This window comes from Chiroxiphia lanceolata, chromosome 1 (genome assembly GCF_009829145.1).
Source record: "Chiroxiphia lanceolata isolate bChiLan1 chromosome 1, bChiLan1.pri, whole genome shotgun sequence".
NCBI lineage: Eukaryota > Metazoa > Chordata > Aves > Passeriformes > Pipridae > Chiroxiphia > Chiroxiphia lanceolata.
Window position 1 is genome coordinate 117,604,602 of NC_045637.1, and position 19,019 is coordinate 117,623,620.

Below are 19,019 nucleotides of genomic sequence, written 5' to 3' on the forward strand. Positions count from 1 at the left end.
ATGAAGAAGCATTCCTTTACTAACAGGATAGCCAAACACTGGAAAAGCCTTTCTAGAGAGGTGATTAATGCCCCAAGCCTGGTCTGTTCTGTTCTGTTCTGTTCTATTCTATTCTATTCTATTCTATTCTATTCTATTCTATTCTATTCTATTCTATTCTATTCTATTCTATTCTATTCTAGCTGGTTTTCATGTCTTTGGATTTATTTTTAAAATGTAATAATAAGTCCAGAAGCACAGTGCTATAGAAGATATCTCTACAGGATCAAAATGAGTGGTTTTCAGGATTCTAGTTTCTTCTCTGAGTGATGTGTTAGATGTCAAGTTGTAAGTTGCTTTATTGAGTTTCCCAGCAGAGAAATAAATCAGCAAGGTTTTTATAGCATTTGCAATGATTGAACTTGAGTGGCTTTCAGCAGAAGAAAATGCAAACAGATTGTAGAAGGATTAAGATAACCTGAAATATTTTGATTGGACTGTTTGTAATACAGTACCATTGGGATCTCCACAATTTACTTTACAATGTACAAAATGTGTTGGATTTACTTTGGGTGTATTTGGATCGGAGACAAGCAACTAAGTAAATATTTTCTAGGTATATAAACTTTAACCATTCTATGTATATTGTGTAATTGCACAAAACTCCCATTTGTTTCACCATGGATTTTATATAAGACTATATAAAAGATGCATATATTATAATAAGAATACGTTCCTAGAAGTCCAGAGCCCTGAGGAAGATGACTGCTCTGAAGTACTCTGCTTCATCTTGGAATTCAAAGCTTTTTGTGTTTATGAGAATACATTGGTTTGGTTTATAAAACACTCAGAAGTTCATACATTTGGAAAGATGAATCATGCCAGCAGTGTGAATAATATATTTTCATTTTGTCAGCTCTTTGGAAATATGGTTGCTATTGTGCATTGATTTTATTTCAGTCCTTCCTGAGTATTGAATATAATGTCTTTGGAAGTGTAATCTATGTATTTCTTTTGCAATGTGATTTGTGCCATCTTTGGCATGCAATTTATCCGTGACTTGATAGAAAAATGATTCAAAATTGAGTCATGGACATGCACATACATAATTATTTGCAATTTTCTTTCTTAACAAGTTTTTGTTAATCATTCTACTTAAAAAGGAATGGGAATAAAAGTTGCCTATTGTCCTCTTCCAAGCTAACAGCCAATGAAAAATACTGACAAAACTGTATACAAAGTAGTTTTCAAAGAATCTGACACAAATCCTCTGACCCCCTTAAAAATAGGTGGGTCTTTTTGTTGTGGCATGAAAAAAAAGCTGTCTAAAATAAAAGTGTATCATCCTCTCATGGCTCTGCATTGAGGAAGGATAAAATGTGATATACACTGATGTTCTGTTTTTCTTCTGTTGTTCTAGAGATCACACTTCCAATCGAGACATAACAGCTTTCAGTTAAAGCTGAAAGTTAAGAAACTGAGAACAGCCTGCGTCATATCTTTTGATAGAGGCAGAGGAGATGGTCTCCTTCTAGCAATAATGTGAATTTATTCCTCTATTTCCTTTGCTCTTAATACAGTTGTCTAGAATGAAATGTTACATTCTAGGTCAAATAAGTAATCTGATCTGATACACTTTTTTCTTGCCAAAATGAAAGTATGAAGGACTTGGGTTTTAGATTGATGTGAACTAAAGCTTTCTTATTTTTGTCAGATAACTTAAAAAACTCCATGTATTCTGGTCAACTCTTTATATACCGATAAACACAATTACGGGTATCTTTTTTCCTTTATTTCGATTAATTATTGGACTGTATTAAGATAGTTTTATCAGGTTGCTAAATAAATGTATATAATCATCTTGATTATAGCTGGCAAATACTTCCTCTCTTGTTCTGGTATTTTCTCCTTCTTGGAGGGTTATTGCATGAGTATTCTCCCTGGTTGGTCCTTCGCTTTTTGATTTTCTTTTACCATGCTATTAATGTTGTGCTTGATTTACTCCTTTTGTTATGCCACAGGCTTCTGTCATAAGATATAAAAGAAAACCTAAAAGGCTTCAAGTGGAGAAATCTCTTAGTCTGAGTTCAGATGTATTGTTGTAAGTTTTTAATTAATGTTTCTCAAGTGTTTGCTCCAAAAGGTTCTTCCAAATTAAAGGGATATGATTACTCTCACTTTTCTTTTTGGTTGTTTTTCCACCCCAAGTAAAGATTTATTTGTTTCTGAGGTAGAAATATTGATTTGTTCTAGATAAATTTTCTGTGTAGGACTTTTGAAGATACTTCTTGTAAAATTCTTACTAGTAAGTCACTTACTATGATTTCTTGGGCAAAAGCAGAAGAAAGCTGATAATGCTGGGAGCTTGTCAGTCCATTTGCACATTCAATTTTTTTTTAAAGGTGCTGTATGATACTGCTTCAGAGGTAATGTTTTACTTTCGGTGTAGTGAATTATAGCTGAACAGAAATTGTGATCAAAATTCTAAAAGCAGATGTAAAAAAAAATCACCAAGGAAACATTGGTGGTTATAATAAACCAAATTATGATCATTTAAGTGCAGGTGAATGAATTTGAAAGGCACGAGTAGGTATGAGTCTGTCTTTCCCCTGACAACACTCTCACTGATCAACTGGTACAGTTCCAACAGAAAATACAATGAAGTGGGTACAAATATAAAGTGCAACTTGTCATCTAAATGCACTTTTGAAAAATAGGCCTTTAGGTTTTAATGTTTTATTTATAATCAGAATCAGTTCCTTTGTTGTCAAGGTACTTTCTAACAAAAAAAAAAAAGGACATCAGTAAAGAATGGAGTATTCCATTTTTCTCTGAGTTTTCTCGTTATTGCAAACATTCAGCATCAATGCAGTCTCATTAACAGCCAAATGAAAATCTCCACAAAAAATTTTGATTAGGCCATTTGAAGAAACAGAGCTATAGGAGCCTAGACAAAGATGAACAATAGTTGTCTTTTAGAATTGAAGGATCACAACTGTAACAAACCTTGTCTTTTCTCATTTGAATTGCATCAGAAATGAAAAATTGAATATTCTGGGTAATGCTGGACTACAGTAGTTCAACAAGAAACCTCCTCTTTTAAAGCTGGAGAGAACCTTAATCCTGTAACTTGTACATCTGCAATGCTCACTTCAGGTTTCATCTTCATTTTAGAAGATTCAGTGTCTCATCTATGGGGAAGCAGACAAATCCTAAAAGTGATGGGCTCTAAAAGGATGATAATTTTGCAATAGTCATTTTTGCATTGCCATTATTGTTTTATTGCTTATCTTCTACCACTGTAAACCAATTGTCAGAATTTCAGTCTTCACATGTCTACTGCTTTTGGAGAATTCCACTACCATAAATGCCAGTCATTATATTTGTACGTACATTAGAAAAATGAATCACAAATGTGTCTTGTCAGTAGAATTTTTCAGTTGTTGTAGTTGTAATTATCTAACTATACTGGTTATTATAGTAACATTATTTTTTGGTGCCACTTATCAGTGTCATCTACTGCAGCACAATGGGATCAAACTGAAGAACATTTCCTCTAGCAGCTGTCACTAGACCGTATGACAGTAAGGCAAAAAACTGAGAACTTGAATAGTAACTGTAATACTTGTATATTTCTTTTTCTTGTTGTAATATTGCTTCATCCATTCCTTCACAAAGTTTAGCCTTTATAAAGAAACTGTCTTTTCCAAATTGTTTTCCCACTGTGATGCTCTGTCTTTTTGAATGTTATTTTGCTTACGTGTGCTTGTTTTATAAGCACAGACAGACAAAATGGAATCTATCATAAATTATAGCAGTTACCAGTGAGAGTAAATCAAAACCTGAAAAATATTCAGTGTGCTCCTGGGAACAATTTGGATGTAATTCACTGTTGAAACCTGTGGAAAACAAAGTATCATGAGCGCACTGGAGATTAAATTTTTGTTTAGTACAAGTTGGAAACAGAAATATTCTATTCAACATTTTTGTCTTTTTTTTACCTTTTATAAAGGAACAAATATTTTTCTCTTAAAAAGAAAAACAAACAAAAAACAAACTCTGGTTTTAACATATGACATCTATTTCCAATGAATCAGAGTCATTCATTGGTGACTACCTTGTTTGTAATGTGTCCAGGGAACACGCTTTTAATATGCTGTCTTCTCTCCGGTTCTTGGCTGTTACTCTCATTTGGGCTAGAAAGTGTTATAGTCTTTAAGTTTTAATATATTTTCTAACCCCCAAAGACAAAAGGTCAGATCTGGGCTGGTACTCTCTTGGAATCAGTGGAATTAAAACAGTTTGCAGGATTTAACATGAAAGATATGACACATGCAATGCTGAGGTTGTGAAATGAAACACTCTAAAGACTAGGAAATAACTGAACTGAAAGGCTTCGATGTTACTGGAATGATGTTTGAATTCCTGCACTCAGTTAAGGGATGTGCTTAATATGGTCTTGAATAGGAAACCTTTTCTCAAACTGTAAGCTTTGTATTCTTTTTTTTTTAGCTAGACATGAAGAAATCATCACTAGTGCAATTCAGAATGATACATAAGGAGGTTCTTAGTGCTAAGCAGGCAGCACTTCTGGAGCAGGCATTCTCAGGAAACTAATGAAACAAGCTGGAATGTAGTGATATGCCACTAACATAAGAAAAACAGGGCAGGAAAGAGATATAAGATTTTTTCTTCACACTATAAATTGATATTCATGCTGGTACTTTGGGATTCATATTTTCACCATTATGCCTATCTCAGTCAGGGCTTGTAGTGAATTATCCGTAGATATTAATTTATTTCATCTTTGTTTTTAATAAAGTTCTGTGCTTTTTCTATAAAAGTCTAAAGCAAAAACTAAACGAGTATTCCAACATTAAAAATATTAATACTTTAGAACAATTACTATATTCCAGAAATTTGCTTTCCTGTTTTGCTTATACTGCCTCACAGTTAGGAGTGCAGAAATAATTGTAGATGCCCAATTTACACAGAGGATTTCTGCCATAATCCTCGTGTGTCTTTGGCTCATATAGCTACATTCATTTTAGATGTTGTCATAGTAACTACTATATGTAATTCTGTATATTTACTAAATCTTTTTATGTACTGGTGGCCTATAGTATGTGTGATGTGAATGTCAGTTCTTTGTTTAAAGTCTACATGATGAGATGTATGTATCATACCATAGTTTTTGGTATATGCATGTGCCTTTTAGTTTACATACAGGCACACATCCCATGTTTTATGCATATATTTTGTAATGAAAAACTTGAAACTTTATTCCTGTAGCATGTAATAAGGACTATTGTGATAATATTTCCAAGTTAAAAAAACCCCAAACCTCTGTGCACTTGTTACTATGACAACCTCTTAAAAATACTGTTTTGAGATAAGGACAAAGCACTCACCAAAAAGAAGAAATTGTAGTATATGATTGAAGTTTTAATAAAAATATCATGCTTTAAATAAGGAATTGTCTGCATTTTAATGACATGTCAAAATTATATGTGTTTGACATGCAGGAAGCATGGGAGACATTGATAAGCATAACATAACGTTTTACTTGCAAGAAGTCAGGCAGGATCAGGAATCATAGAATCATAGAATCAGCTGCTGGGTTGGAAGGGACCTCTGAGATCATCAAGTCCAACCCTTGATCTACTACCACTGCGGTTACTAGACCATAACACTGAGTGCCACATCCTGTCTTATCTTAAAAACCTCCAGGGATGGAGAATCCACCACTTCTCTGGGCAGCCCATTCCAATGTCTGATTACCCTCTCCGTAAAGAAATTCTTTCTAATTCTAACCTAAACCTCCCCTGGCACAGCTTAAGACCATGCCCTCTTGATAGTTGTGTGGGAAAAGAGACCAAATAGTTACGTGGGAGAAGAGAAAAAGGTCAACAAGGTTTTTGGTGAAGCTGAATGTGCACCACGGTAGTCCAGTGTTGTCTGTGGAAGAAGGGATGCAAAAAATACAACTGGTCCTGTCTCAAATATCTTTCTACTCTTTAATTGAGCTTAGTTTTCAGTCTAGATCTTAGAAAGAATAGACAATGGCAATTTTCATATTTATTTACTGACAAAAGAGTCAGAAAGGTGTCAAAGTATTTGGTCTGAAAGCCATGACTGATCCACGTTTAAGCAAAGCCAGAGCCTTGCCCTGGAAGTCAGTGTATTTTTGTATTGAGTCGACAGTCAGACACCTTTGGAAGGGTTTTCATTTCTGTTCAGAGACTGGAAACACTAAAACCATTTTCAAAAGACATGGAGACGTTGGTGGAGTTGAATGAACGACTCAAAAATTCAGGATAACTCACATTAATCAAACTGATTTGCTATTTGTCCACACTGCTGTTGCATACTAATGTGATCAGAGATCTTGGGAAAATAATTTTTTCTGTAGCTATTGAGGTCACTGTTAGGTTTTTTTGTAAGTCATATCCCTCCTATGAAAATGACTCAAACACTAGGAAGATTTTTCAGGAGAATTCAATAAATATGCATTTGAAAGTGCACTCATTGGAGCACATTAGGAAGTGATAAAAAATGAGTGCTCACAGAAGGTAAACACAGTAGTTTTATCCATGGTGAGAAAAGATCTGAGAATACTTTTCCATCATAATTTAAAGAGAATTTATTTTCTTTCCTTTATGATTGAAAATACATAATATTGTCATTATAATTCACACCACCCAAGTGATATTTTCTTGTCATCAGATTACCAGACAGTTACCTGACTATATTGACTCGGAAGTGGAATACATGCCATTTGTTTTTTCAGTTGTGCAACTAAAATAAAAAAACCCTCAGCTATATGATAGAAGGGGGGGATGAGTTGAGTGAGTGAATTAAATGCCTTTTCTATTTTTAGGAACAGTTTGAAAGGGATCCTAATTTCTTATCATGGTGGGCTAAAACTCTGAAAAATGTTTAATATTTCTTTAAGCTTTTGTGGTTTTCATTTGCTTCAGGGAGAATACCACGTGCCCTTTTTTTTTTTTTTTTTTGCTGTGCCTCTTTATTTAAGAAGTGGTGGCCTAATCTTATTAAAATTTACAGCCCACGTTTGGAAAACCAGGGGGAAATGTAGAAGGAAAACAGAACAAGAACAAAACTAGAGATGAGACATCCCTGACAATTTCTTGTTCAGAGAAGGCTTTAGACATGAGGGAATGATTTTCTGGAAAGGCTGAGATAGTTTATTTAGCTCTGAAAACTTCCAGCTACTAATATACAAAAGTTAAAGCAAAACTTTCTTGTAATCATTTTAGCTTTAGTATCTCAGGATTGCAAATTATTTTGCATGCAAATCTTTTGAGAGTAAAATTAGTAATACAAATGTATTCTTAGTAAAACAAGGCAGATCAGGAGTCACAATCAGTGTGGTTAGGAGAATATTCCAAGATCAGAAAAAAGCTCACAGAGATATGGAAAATCTGCAGATTAGACTGTGTCAAAAAAAAAAAAATGTTTAAAGCCATTTAGTGGCAGAGGCTCATGTTTCACTTGTGAATGCTCACAGTTTCAAAATTTATGGCAGTATAGTATTACAATGGTCATGTTGACAATTACATTGTAAAGGCAAACCTAAGTATTTTCTCTGAAATTATTGCAGTAATTTTTCCTGTCATTTTGTGGTGGGTGAAAAGTGATATTTATTGTGACTAAAATGACAGTTTTAATAATCTACAAAAATCAATAGTTAATATATGCAGCCTCTTATTTCTTTCAAATGTAGGGAAATAATTTCTTTCAAAAACAGGGTTGATTTACAATCTTCTTTGAAATATTTTTAAAGATTATATTGCTGCTGACGCCTTGCACAACCTCAAATTGTATAGTCTGTTTGAGTAATGAAAGAAAAGGAGGTCCCCTTGTGCAATCATAAGAAGAAGTGCATGGTGTAGTTCCTTTTAAAAAAAAATGGGGTACAAAGCAGCTGATAATTTAAATCCTTAAGAAGCTCATACTCAGAAATGAAATAGAATATCTGTCACTTGTGAAAAAAAGGGAGGTTTTTTTTGTCAGCTGAATTGCATCTTAATGCAAAAAGAAAAATTATATGATGTTGTATTTTCTCAGAAGAACTTCGCAATTTCTCCTGTCTAAACTATGTGCATCCATTTTAGACTTAGATCTGAATCTAATTATGAGAAGTGCTTAAGCTTAAAGTGTCATCTCGGAATTACAAGATTCACCTTGATCGTCCTTCATCTTTTTCCTCAACACCTTCTGGAGCTCTGAGAGAAGCTGACCACCAAGGAGATGTCTAAATTGAATAGCCTATTGGAAATAGGCAGGCTTGTTTATATGAAAGTTTTTAAAAAGAGCAGTTGAACATTCAAAAAGGCGGAAGCCATCAAAATGAACATGTATCTGTGGTGCTATGGTAGATGGTCACAATTAGTTTGGTTCTTCCCACTCCCATGCTATCATACTTCACTCGCTCCTTATCCTGATGCTTTGTCTCAAATCGTAGAATACAGTGTCTACTCAGGACAGAGACTAACTTTACTTATAGACTCACTCCCAAGAGCCCCACTGCACTGATTAAAGACATTAGATGGTAGAGCAATATAGATAGTAATTGCAGTTAAAGTCCAAACCAACTTTTTAGAGGGAGGAATCTACTGCACTGCCAAGACTTTTGTACTTTTCCTTTCTGCCACATTACAGATTCAGTCCTACAAGGGTATGAGCTTTCTACAGTTTGTTGAACTCCTGACTGCACCTTGCAGAACTCTCCACTATAAGAGAGGAGAGAGGAGTCTTGATTATTTTTTTTTTTCAGATAAAACCTTCAAGGTCTTAAATTCATATTTTAATAAACTTACCATGTTGAAATAGGAGTTCTTTTTACACAAGAGGTGTTAGAATATTTGTAGCACTGATCCGGGGGGCGGAGAATAATGCTCACCTTTTACAAAAAGTAAAAGTCCAAGAGAGTAATTTTTAGATGGCATATGTGCAGATAGAATTACAGTAGAGCAGTGGATTACAGTGCATCTTGTTAATGCTTCATTACTTAACCGCTGTGCATCTGTGGTGGATTTCTGTGGCTAGGTTTTAGTAACGAGGGACTACAGGGGTGGCTTCTGTTAGAAGCTGCTAGAAGCTTCCCCTGTCCCATGGAGCCAACGCGAGCTGGCTCCAGGATGGACTTTCTGCCACTGGCCAAAGCCGAGACAACTAGAACTAATAGTAACGCCTCTGTGATAACATATTTAAGAACAAAAGACTGTTGGGCAGAAGAAATTCCAACCTGGTAAGAGTGGAGTGAGAACATGGGAATAACAATGTAGATACCAAGGTCAGTGCAGAAGGAGGGGGAGGAGTGCTTCAGATGCCAGAACTGTGGCCCCTGCAGCCCATGGTGCAGACCATGGTGGAGCAGCTGTGCCCCTGCAGCCCGTGGAGGACCATCGGGGTGCAGAGACCCACCTGCAGCCCATGGAGGAGCCCATGCTGGAGCAGGTGGATGCAGGAAAGAAGATGTGACCCCATGGGAAGCCCAGGATGGAGTAGGGTCCTGCAGAGACCTGCAGCCCATGGAGAGGGAAGCCCACTCTGGAGCAGGTTTTTCCTGGACTTGTGGGACTTGTGGCCCCTGTGGGGGATCCACATCGATACAGCTCATTTGTGAAGGACTGCACCCCATGGAGAAGTGACCCATAGGACAGCAGTTTGGGAAGAACTGCTGCCTGAGGGATGGACTCATGCCAGAGAGGTCCATCAAGGACTGTCTCCTGTGGGAGGGACCCCACGGGAGCAGGGGAAGGACTCCTCTCCCTGAGCAGCAGCAGCAGAAACAACAACTGACCACAACCCCCATTTCTCGTCCCCCTGCAGTGCTGGGGGGGAGGAGGGAGAACATGGAAGGAAGGAGGGGTTGGGGGGAAGGTGTTTTTATAAGAATGTTTTATTTCTCAGTCTTTGGCTCTTATCCTGTTAGTGATGAATATAAGTATTATCCCCACTTTGAGTCTTGTTTTGCCTGTGAAGGTAACCAGTCACTGACCTCTCCCAGCTCTTATCTCTACTCATGAATTCTTAGCCCTTTTTTTTTCTCTCTCCTCTGTTCAGTTGCAGAGGGAGAGTGAGTGAGTGACTTTAGTGGGTACCTGGTATCTGACCAGGGTCAACCCACTACAGAATCATCTTGAATTAGAAATGAAAATGAAAATATAAAAATCTGAAGATAATTTCATCAGATACCTCAAAGGTCGTTTGTGATGTTCTAACTAAACCAGCAAATGCTTTTCCTGGTATCAGTGGCAGCAAAAACATGTTCCTGTTAGAAGAGTTTGACAGATTTCATTGCAAGAAGTGACAAGAGCCGAGGCAGAAAAGGAAGAGATACTTGTTATTTAAGCAATAATAGTGAAGGCAATGTAGTGTAGCTAAAAGAAGAAAAGCACTTTAATGTACAATAAATTTGCAACATTGATTTCATGTCATGTTTTTGCCAACTTGGCAGAGAATATTAGACTCATATTTGAAGGAAAAAAATCCTAAATATGGTTATTTCTTAAATGTTCTTTGGGATAGAATAATTTTAAAATCTAGAAATGTTGTTTTGATGCATTTGCAGGATTTTCATTTTGTCTAAATAGGATTTGCATAATCATAGCAACATAAAAAGATAGAATATATAAAATTGCACCTTTTATAAGTAAGCACATCTGGTAGAGGAGACAAAAATACAAGATGGCCTAATGTTTCCATTAGCTTATCAAGTGCTAGAATGTGCCAGTGTTACTGGCAAAATTCATAGCTTATGTCTATTGATCGAATCCTAAGAGTACTTTTTTTTCAGATTATGTACACTTTTCCATTTACATTAAAAGCATAAAAGTAATTTTACATTATGTGAACTCACATTCAGATTGAATCTGGCTGGAGGATGAAATGGGCTGAATTAGATAGGCTGCCATTAACCTTGTGGACCAGATGAGGTTATGAAACAGTACAGATGACCACAGATAATATAGTAGAAAGGACCTCTGATATAATTTTAGGTATTGTTATTGCCAGAACAAGAGGTCACCTCCTCTGCCATGTTCCTCCTGTGTTAAAATGAAGAAAATTTACTTCAATGTTTGCTAGGAGAAAGAAGAATTTGGCTTATATTCTTTGGTTTTATTTGCATTGGGACCAGATGTTACTTGTGTTCTTGTATTATGTGCTACCTCATTTTCTTCCTTGTATATCGAGAACTTAAACACTTGCAGTAATTAAAAGGAAAACTCTTTCATTCACAGAAATAAATGTACCACTGTTGAAGCTGTCGTGTACCTTGTAGATAGGGCATGCATTACAAAGGGCTTTACTTTGGCTTGTAAACATCACAGAATGTAATTTTTCATGAGTAACAGAAAAGGCCACACAAGAGTAACTGGCCAGTGTAAATATTTTTTCTACATGTGCAGTGTAATTCATATGCTTTGCTGCCTTACTGTTATAGAATCAGAATCTTTAAGGTTGGAAAATACTACTAAGATCAAGTCCAGCCGTTAATCCAGCAATGCCATGTCCACTAGCAAACTATGTCCCTAATGCTACATCCACATGTTTTTTTGAACACTTCCAGGGATGGTGACTCAACCACATCCCTGGGCAGCCTGTTCCAAAGCTTGACAGAGGAATGGAGTCCCCGCTAAGCCTTCTTTTGTCCTGGCTAAAGAACCCCAGGTCCCTCAGCCACTCCTCATAGGACTTGTGCTCCAGACCCTTCACCAGCTGCGTTGCCCTTCTTTGGACACTCCAATACCACAATGTCTTTCTTGTAGTGAAGGGCCCAAAACTGAACATAAATTTTCTCTCTTTGTGTGTAGTTACCACAGCAGTAGTAAGATTTTGTCTCAAAATATTTCAAAATTGTGACATTTTTTCAATTCTTTTAAGTGTTCTTTTAAGTATCGTCCCGACAAACAGATTTTATCTTTTCTAAGGGTTTTTAACTGTACCAGAATGGCTCTTTAATAACTGAAACTATTTTATCTATGATATTAGTCAACTTCTGACACTGTATGCCAAATGGAACCTAAGCAAACATACAAATCCTAATTTTTCTAAGTAATAAAGGTCAAAATGATTACTGAGAGTCTATTCCTGATATCTAGTGAAAACTGGTTTGAGAGATTGAAAACAAGTTTTCTTCTGTTTCTGCTTGATGTCAGACAGTCTTTAAATCATATTTTCACTAGAAAACTAGTTGAAGCTTAAGACATAGACAGAAGTGCATGAAGGCTGTGTTGTATCTTGCAGAAACTCTGCACAAGTGGTGTTTTAAGCATAAATAGTCAGCATGGTAAATAGTTACTTTTTTGAGAAACTTAAGACATGACAAATTGTAACTGCAGCTGGTGCAAGTGAAGCTGTTAAATAGATTTCCTGTTTAAAGAAACCCCACAAACCAACCAAAACTTTTTCTTTTTTGCATTTTAAACCTCAATAAGTACTTGACTATTTCAGCAAGTTAAATATGTATAAGTATTTAAATCAAAAGACTGCCAGTTTAACTTGACTTTCAGGCACTTCACTCTTCCATAATGAACCCATTCTGTCCCAAGGCAAGCAGAGCCATGTAAGAGCTGAATGAAAAACACAAATTCTGTTTCATAGAAAAAAATCAGAATGTAAATATTTGGCTCTAAATTAGAATGAAATTAGAGTTCAAAATACATTCCATAGAAAATCAGTGAGTATTCCAACTCCACTGTAGTCATAAACTTTAGTAATGTTTCAGCTGGAGAAGAGATACTCACCTGGAAATTACCATAAATAACTTTGGAATGTTCTACCATTTGGTTATACTCTGCTCATGAGTCAGAACCTTCTGCCTTCATTTTCAATGATTGGTAAGGCATGGGATGGTTATTAAATATTATTAATGACCCCACCTGCTAAAGCTTCTTTCAAATTAAGAAGCCGGATTCCATACCTGGGAGGGGACAACCCTGGATGTTCCTGCAGACTGGAGAATGAGATGCTGAAAAGCAGTGACACAGAAAGGGACCTGGGGCTCCTGATCGATGGCAAGTTGAATATGAGTCAGCAGTGCCCTGGCAGCCAGGAGAGCCAACTGTGTCCTGAGGGGCATCAGGCAAAGCATCGCCAGTCGGTCAAGGAAGGGGATTGTCCTGCTCTGCTCTGCACTGGGCGACCTCACCTTGAATATTGTGTGCAGTTTTGGACACCATAATATGAGAAAGATATTAAGCTGTTAGAGAGAGTCCAAAGGAGGGCAACGAAGATCGCAAAGGGCCTTGAGGGGAAGCTGTATAAGGAATGACTGAGGCCACTTGGTCTGTTCAGCCTGGAGAAGAGGAGACTGAGGGGACACCTCATTGCAGTTACAACTTACTTGTGAGGGGAAGAGGAGGGGCAGGCACTGATCAATTCTCTGTGGTTACCAGTGACAGAACTTGAGAGGATGACCTGAATTTGTGTCAGGGAAGGTTTAGGTTGGATATCAGGAAAAAGTTCTTCCCCCAGAGGGGGGTTGGGCACTGATACAGGCTCCTCAGAGAGGTGGTCACATCACCAAGCCTGACAGAGTTCAAGAAGCATTTGGACAATACTTTCAACCACACGGTGTGACTTCTGCTTTTAACTTCCAGTTGGTATCTATGTTTGTGACAAAAACTGGTGACAACTGACAAAATAGCATTAGAGATATTTTTTCTACTAGGTAGAAATAACAAGTAAATTGGTACCACGTGGTTTTATATATTCTGCTGAAAATATAGTGTAAGTCAGCACAGTTTGATTGTTGCTTTGGGCCAGTTAGGTATCTGATTTGCAAAGAGTAAAGAAAGTGAAGGAAGAGATATATTAATCTTTCTGTTAAAGTCATTGGCAAAGTCTACATACGTTTTGGACCTGAAGGATTCCTCAGATGTTTTTAAAGTATGCTTCTTTAGAAACTTAATTTTTTTGTTTGTTTTCATTAAGATAATAAGGATTAGGAGGGGTTAAGCTATGTTCTGTTCTTTCATGTGCACTAGTGGTTATGGTGCAGGCATCATGGTGGTTATCCTTTGTTACTGAGAGCCTGAACTTAGACTTCTTCTAATAGAGTCTTCTAATTGAGCATGGAAATCCTCTTTTTATGTTCTGTTTTGGGTTTTCTTTCACCTGTTATTTTTCCCATTTTTCATGTTCTAAAGCTTTTATATTTTTGAGGAATAAGAAAGTTTGGATGGAATTACGGATAACGACTTTAAAATTCTGAACCACAGGTCAAATCAGAGCCCTAGGAACATGTTTGTGACATTTGCATATTGGAGGAAAATTACATATTCACAGAGCAGTTACTGAAAAATATCCCAGAGTGATTGTGCAGATCCTTGCTCTTTGATTGGCTAATGATAGGTTTTAGGCAATCACAGTAAAAGGAATAGTACATTATGCAGTTATTTAAAAATTAACTTGTGCAAATCAGACATATAGTCAACCAGAATGCAAGGAAGTAGATACAATTTGAGGAAAGAAACAGTCAAATTATTTCAGTAAAGTAACTACCCTTCTGATTGGAAATGATTGATGTGTCTTTTTTGAAACTAAAAAAATCATCTTCCAAGAATGAGAAAGCATGGAGATTATCAATGTAAATTTTAGGTCAAACTATACATAAGATTTTTTGGGATTTAGAAAAAGATATGCCATCTTTACCAGCTCCGTCTACATGACCACTTGAACTAGCAGAGGTTTTAGTTTTGCTGTTAATTCAGAGTATAAGATGTAAGTTGAAAAGCTTGGACACTACTTTTTGTGATGGGATGTTGTCACAGTGAAGAAACCATTTCCCTTTGTCTCTCTATTCTTTGACTTTGAATTTATTTTTCCTGAAAAATAAAACTGGGATAAAAAATCCAAATAGCAACTTGAGCTAGCCAATATACAAATATTTTAAAGGTGAATTCGATACTGCTACTTTTTGTTCATTGACCTTGTGTGTGTGGACAAGATCAAAGAAATGGTGGGTCCTAACAGCTGCTCTACAACAGTTTCAGGTGGCTAAAAACTGTGAGGACCTCCTTATCTAGTCTTTTGCTAGAGAGCAGGCTGATTTTCTCAAGGATCTTATAGATGAAAAAAACATTGATTAGTAGGTGCATTCGAAGAAATGTATAGGAAACATGTAATTTGAAGGTTAATACCCACACAGGAATTGACTAGAGACTGGTTTTATTCATATTGTGTTTGTCACATGAAAGGTGATTTAAAATTACAAAAGAAGGTTATTTGTTATTTCCTTTAAATCTTTGCTAGAGAACAAACATTGGTTTGTTGCCAGACCTTTCTCTGTCATTTTCTTGTTCACACTCTTCCTTAATTTTGTTAAATACATACTGAAAATAAAATACTGACTGTTCAATCCATACAAAAGCATTTATTTAATTCATCCCCTCTGAGGTTCATCTTGGAAAAACAGTCTTCCAGCTCTAACTGCTGGTAAATAGTTTACACTTTTAAATGTAAAAACTTTAGAGGCTTGCTTTTGTAAGTCCCATCAACTTCCTCTTTAGTGGTGCTGCCTATGAAGGGATTTCTGTGTTATTTTGGATAAATGGGCTCCAAGAGAACAGCAACTGTGCTGATTTAATGTTCTTCACCTATTTTAATCAATTAAACATCTGGCCCTCTGACTTTTCATTTGATGATTTTGTTTAACTTTTTGTTTTTGAGATATAGCTCTACCAGAAAATTCTGCCTATATCTAAAAATATAAATAATGGTTGAATAATGGAGACCTACTTGTGTGTAGACTAGAGACAATGAATCTCACCATGTTATCAAATGCATTATTCCAAGCATGGTGTGCACTATGCTAAATGTAGCTGCTGGACCTAATATCCTTTCAGAGTTTTCTGTGGGGCAAACTGCTTCAATAGTTAGACTCCAGAAATCTTATCCAATTTTAAATGTAATGCTTGAGGCACTTTGTGTTCCTCCTTAGAGTTACAGAAAGACTGTGTAACTGATCCGAAAATTCAAAGATCTGAAAAGTAAATCTAAGCATGTGGTATCATCTGCTGACAAGAATAATGAATTTCCAATATATGGATTTAAGTCAAATAAGATCTGCATGTTTATACTGAAATAATGTTCATAGATGTGCAAATAAAAATTACACACAATGGCTGTTAACTGTTAACAACCTGTTAACTGTTACCTTTATTATACTACAAACATCTTGCAAAACATTATGGTTTAACCCCAGGGGCCAACTAAGCACCACACAGCTGCTTGCTCACTCCCCTGCAGTATGATGGGAGATAATCAGAAGAATATCAGTGAGAAAACTCATGAGTTGAGATAAAGACAGTTTAGTAGGTAAAGCAAAAGCCATAAACTATAAGCAAAACAAACCAACGAATTAATTCACCACTTCCCATGGGGAGGGAAGTGTTCAGCCATCTCCAGGAGAGCCCGGCTCCATCACACATAATGGCTACTTCGGAAGACAAATGCAATTACTCTGAATGTCCCTCCCGTTCTTTTCTTCCCCAGCTTTTATACGCTGAGCATGATGCCATGTGGTATGGAATGTTCCCTGGGTCATCTGGGGGTCAGATGTTCTGACCGTGTTCACTCCCAACTTCTTGTACACCCCCAGCCTATTCATTAGTGGGGTGGTGTGAGTAACAGAAAAGGCCTTGATGCTGTGCAAATCCTGCTCAGCAATAATGAAAATAATAATAATGAAAAGCACTTTAGCTATTTTCTACTATTTTTTGTTCTTGTCCATTCTTTTTTGTTTCTCCCCAGGGTCTTTATGGGTTCTTTCCCAAACAGAACTGCTGGAATTTAGTGCTAACATTCACAGAAGGCTCTAAATCTTCGTACTGTTGAGGGAAGTAGCATGGCTGCTAAGCACATGGAGCTTTAGGTTTTCAAGAACGAGTCCTCCTTGGAGTGTCACTGTGTTACTTCGGGGAAGCTAGCAGCCAGAATGAATTATCTACAGGAAGATTGCACAGAAAAGCTGTATGAATTTGTTCATTCTTTCATCAGGCTGTCTTTAGGACTGGGTTAGGAAACATAAAATTCATAGATAATTTTTTTAAGTCCTAGTAAAGACACCCTCTTATTTTTCTTTCAGGCCCTGTTCCACCAGGTAAAATATTCTTAGAAGGACTCCACACTCTTCCCAGTATGTCCTATATTGCTGTTGATTATACTAAGGAAGAATAAAATCTAAAACTTCCTTCATTTCCAAACTCAAAACCACATCCAAATTAAGTCCAGTTCAGTGGCATAAATTGGTGACAGAATTTTTATTTTTGCATATTCTTTCTCTGCATTTTAGATTTATGTTTTATTCACTTAAAAACATTTGGACTACAATATGTTGTACATTAATTATTAACATATTAGAATAGTGTGATTATTTTCTATATTCCTTTCAATGTGTTTATTATCTCCAGTGAACATGTGTTCTGTAGATAGATTGCCCATCACAAGGGGTTATGTAAAAAGTAACAGAAAGGGTAAATTGTGTTATTCTAGCACCAAGGAGATATGATCAGAAGTGACATTCTTTGAAGAGCTTAAGTGACTGGTATAGCTTAGAGTAAATTGCTATTTTAACAGTGCAAAGGTGCTGGAATCTGCTCCCTAGCACGTTCTACTATAGTACAGCATAGTTCAATTCCCTTTGCAATGAGCTCTGCCACTCATGCTTTTCTATGAAGACATTAAATAATGACTGAAATTTAATTACTATTTGACTGCCAGTCCATTGGCTGTGATTTATGATGGATGGGTTTCCTATTTGTAGTCCATCAGTTGTCATCATAAAATATTGGCATTTTGACCAACATTTGGATAAGTATTAATCCTGTGTCTTGCCACAGTATTCTTGTGAGCCACACTGGTAGTCCTCTTCTTCATTGTGGCTAGCAACTAGGTGATTCCCTTGTATTGGAGAAACTCATTCCTCTCTATTTCTGAGTTTTGCCGTATGTAACATAATTGAACGATTTCATTGAAAATGAACGATTCAGGAATGACATCAAAATTTTGCAATATGAGACTTATTGTAAAGAATCCTACGGAGAGATCAGTTCTAAATTAGAAAAATATCCATGCATGACCTAATTTCTGCTCCTGATCTTTTTCTAAATATTCATGACATGGTTTTATGATAAGACAGTGTGGCAGGTAAAGGCACATGACTATTCTATAGAAATGTCAAAGAGCGACAAATAGAAATAATGAGTAGTACCATGATTATTTGCACAGAAAAATAAAGTTAGTATCAACAGAAAGGGATGAAAGTATTGCATGAATAGCTGAGAGTCATGCAAAATAGGATAAAGGAGGATGAATAGGAAGGGTGGGTGTCTCAACACTGAGTCATTTTCGATGTATTTTATGATAAACTGGGGGAAAGAAATGCACTATTCTTGTCAATATTATCTTTGGTTCAGGTGATATCATGTTGGAATACAATCAAAATATAAGTGCCTTTGAAAAGAAAAAATGAAAGTCCGTGACTAGACTAGGTTTCATTATTAACAAGTTAAGACTTGTTAATAATACATAGGCTGTACTTTAATTCATTTTCATAGTTACTCATACTTACTTTGTTTTTAAGTACACAGAGCTTTTATTTCAATGAATAGTAAGTAAAGTCCTGTTATTGACAAAGGAAATTCTCGTGCACTGCATCTCATGTTTAAGCTTTTAAAAAAAGTTGTCATTGCATAGTTCAAGAGAACATAAGATGTGCAATATTTCTATGCAGTAAATTGTCAAAGGCAAGTGCCAATTCCATACATCAGGTTTTTTTATCAGCTTTCAACAGTGAATTCAAGGTTATGGGAAAAATAATAAAAGAAATATGCATTTACCACCGTTCTTCTTGCTTATTTCATAAAGTAGTCATTAAAATCCAATGTTGCCTACTTATTGTCAGGTTCTCCCTCTACTGTTTGTGATAGCTTTAGAATAAAATCTTCTATATTTTGTCATTTGAAACTCCTTTACATGTAAGTTTTCTACAACAAAGGCAAGGAGAG

The 19,019-nt window shown here is 36.2% G+C and overlaps 1 protein-coding gene across 1 annotated transcript in view; it reads left to right on the forward strand.

Moving 5' to 3' along the window:
- The window catches only part of ZNF385D (zinc finger protein 385D), a 411,627-nt gene that overhangs the window by 142,247 nt on the left and 250,361 nt on the right, over nucleotides 1-19,019 (forward strand). The gene's annotated exons all lie outside the window — the stretch shown is intronic.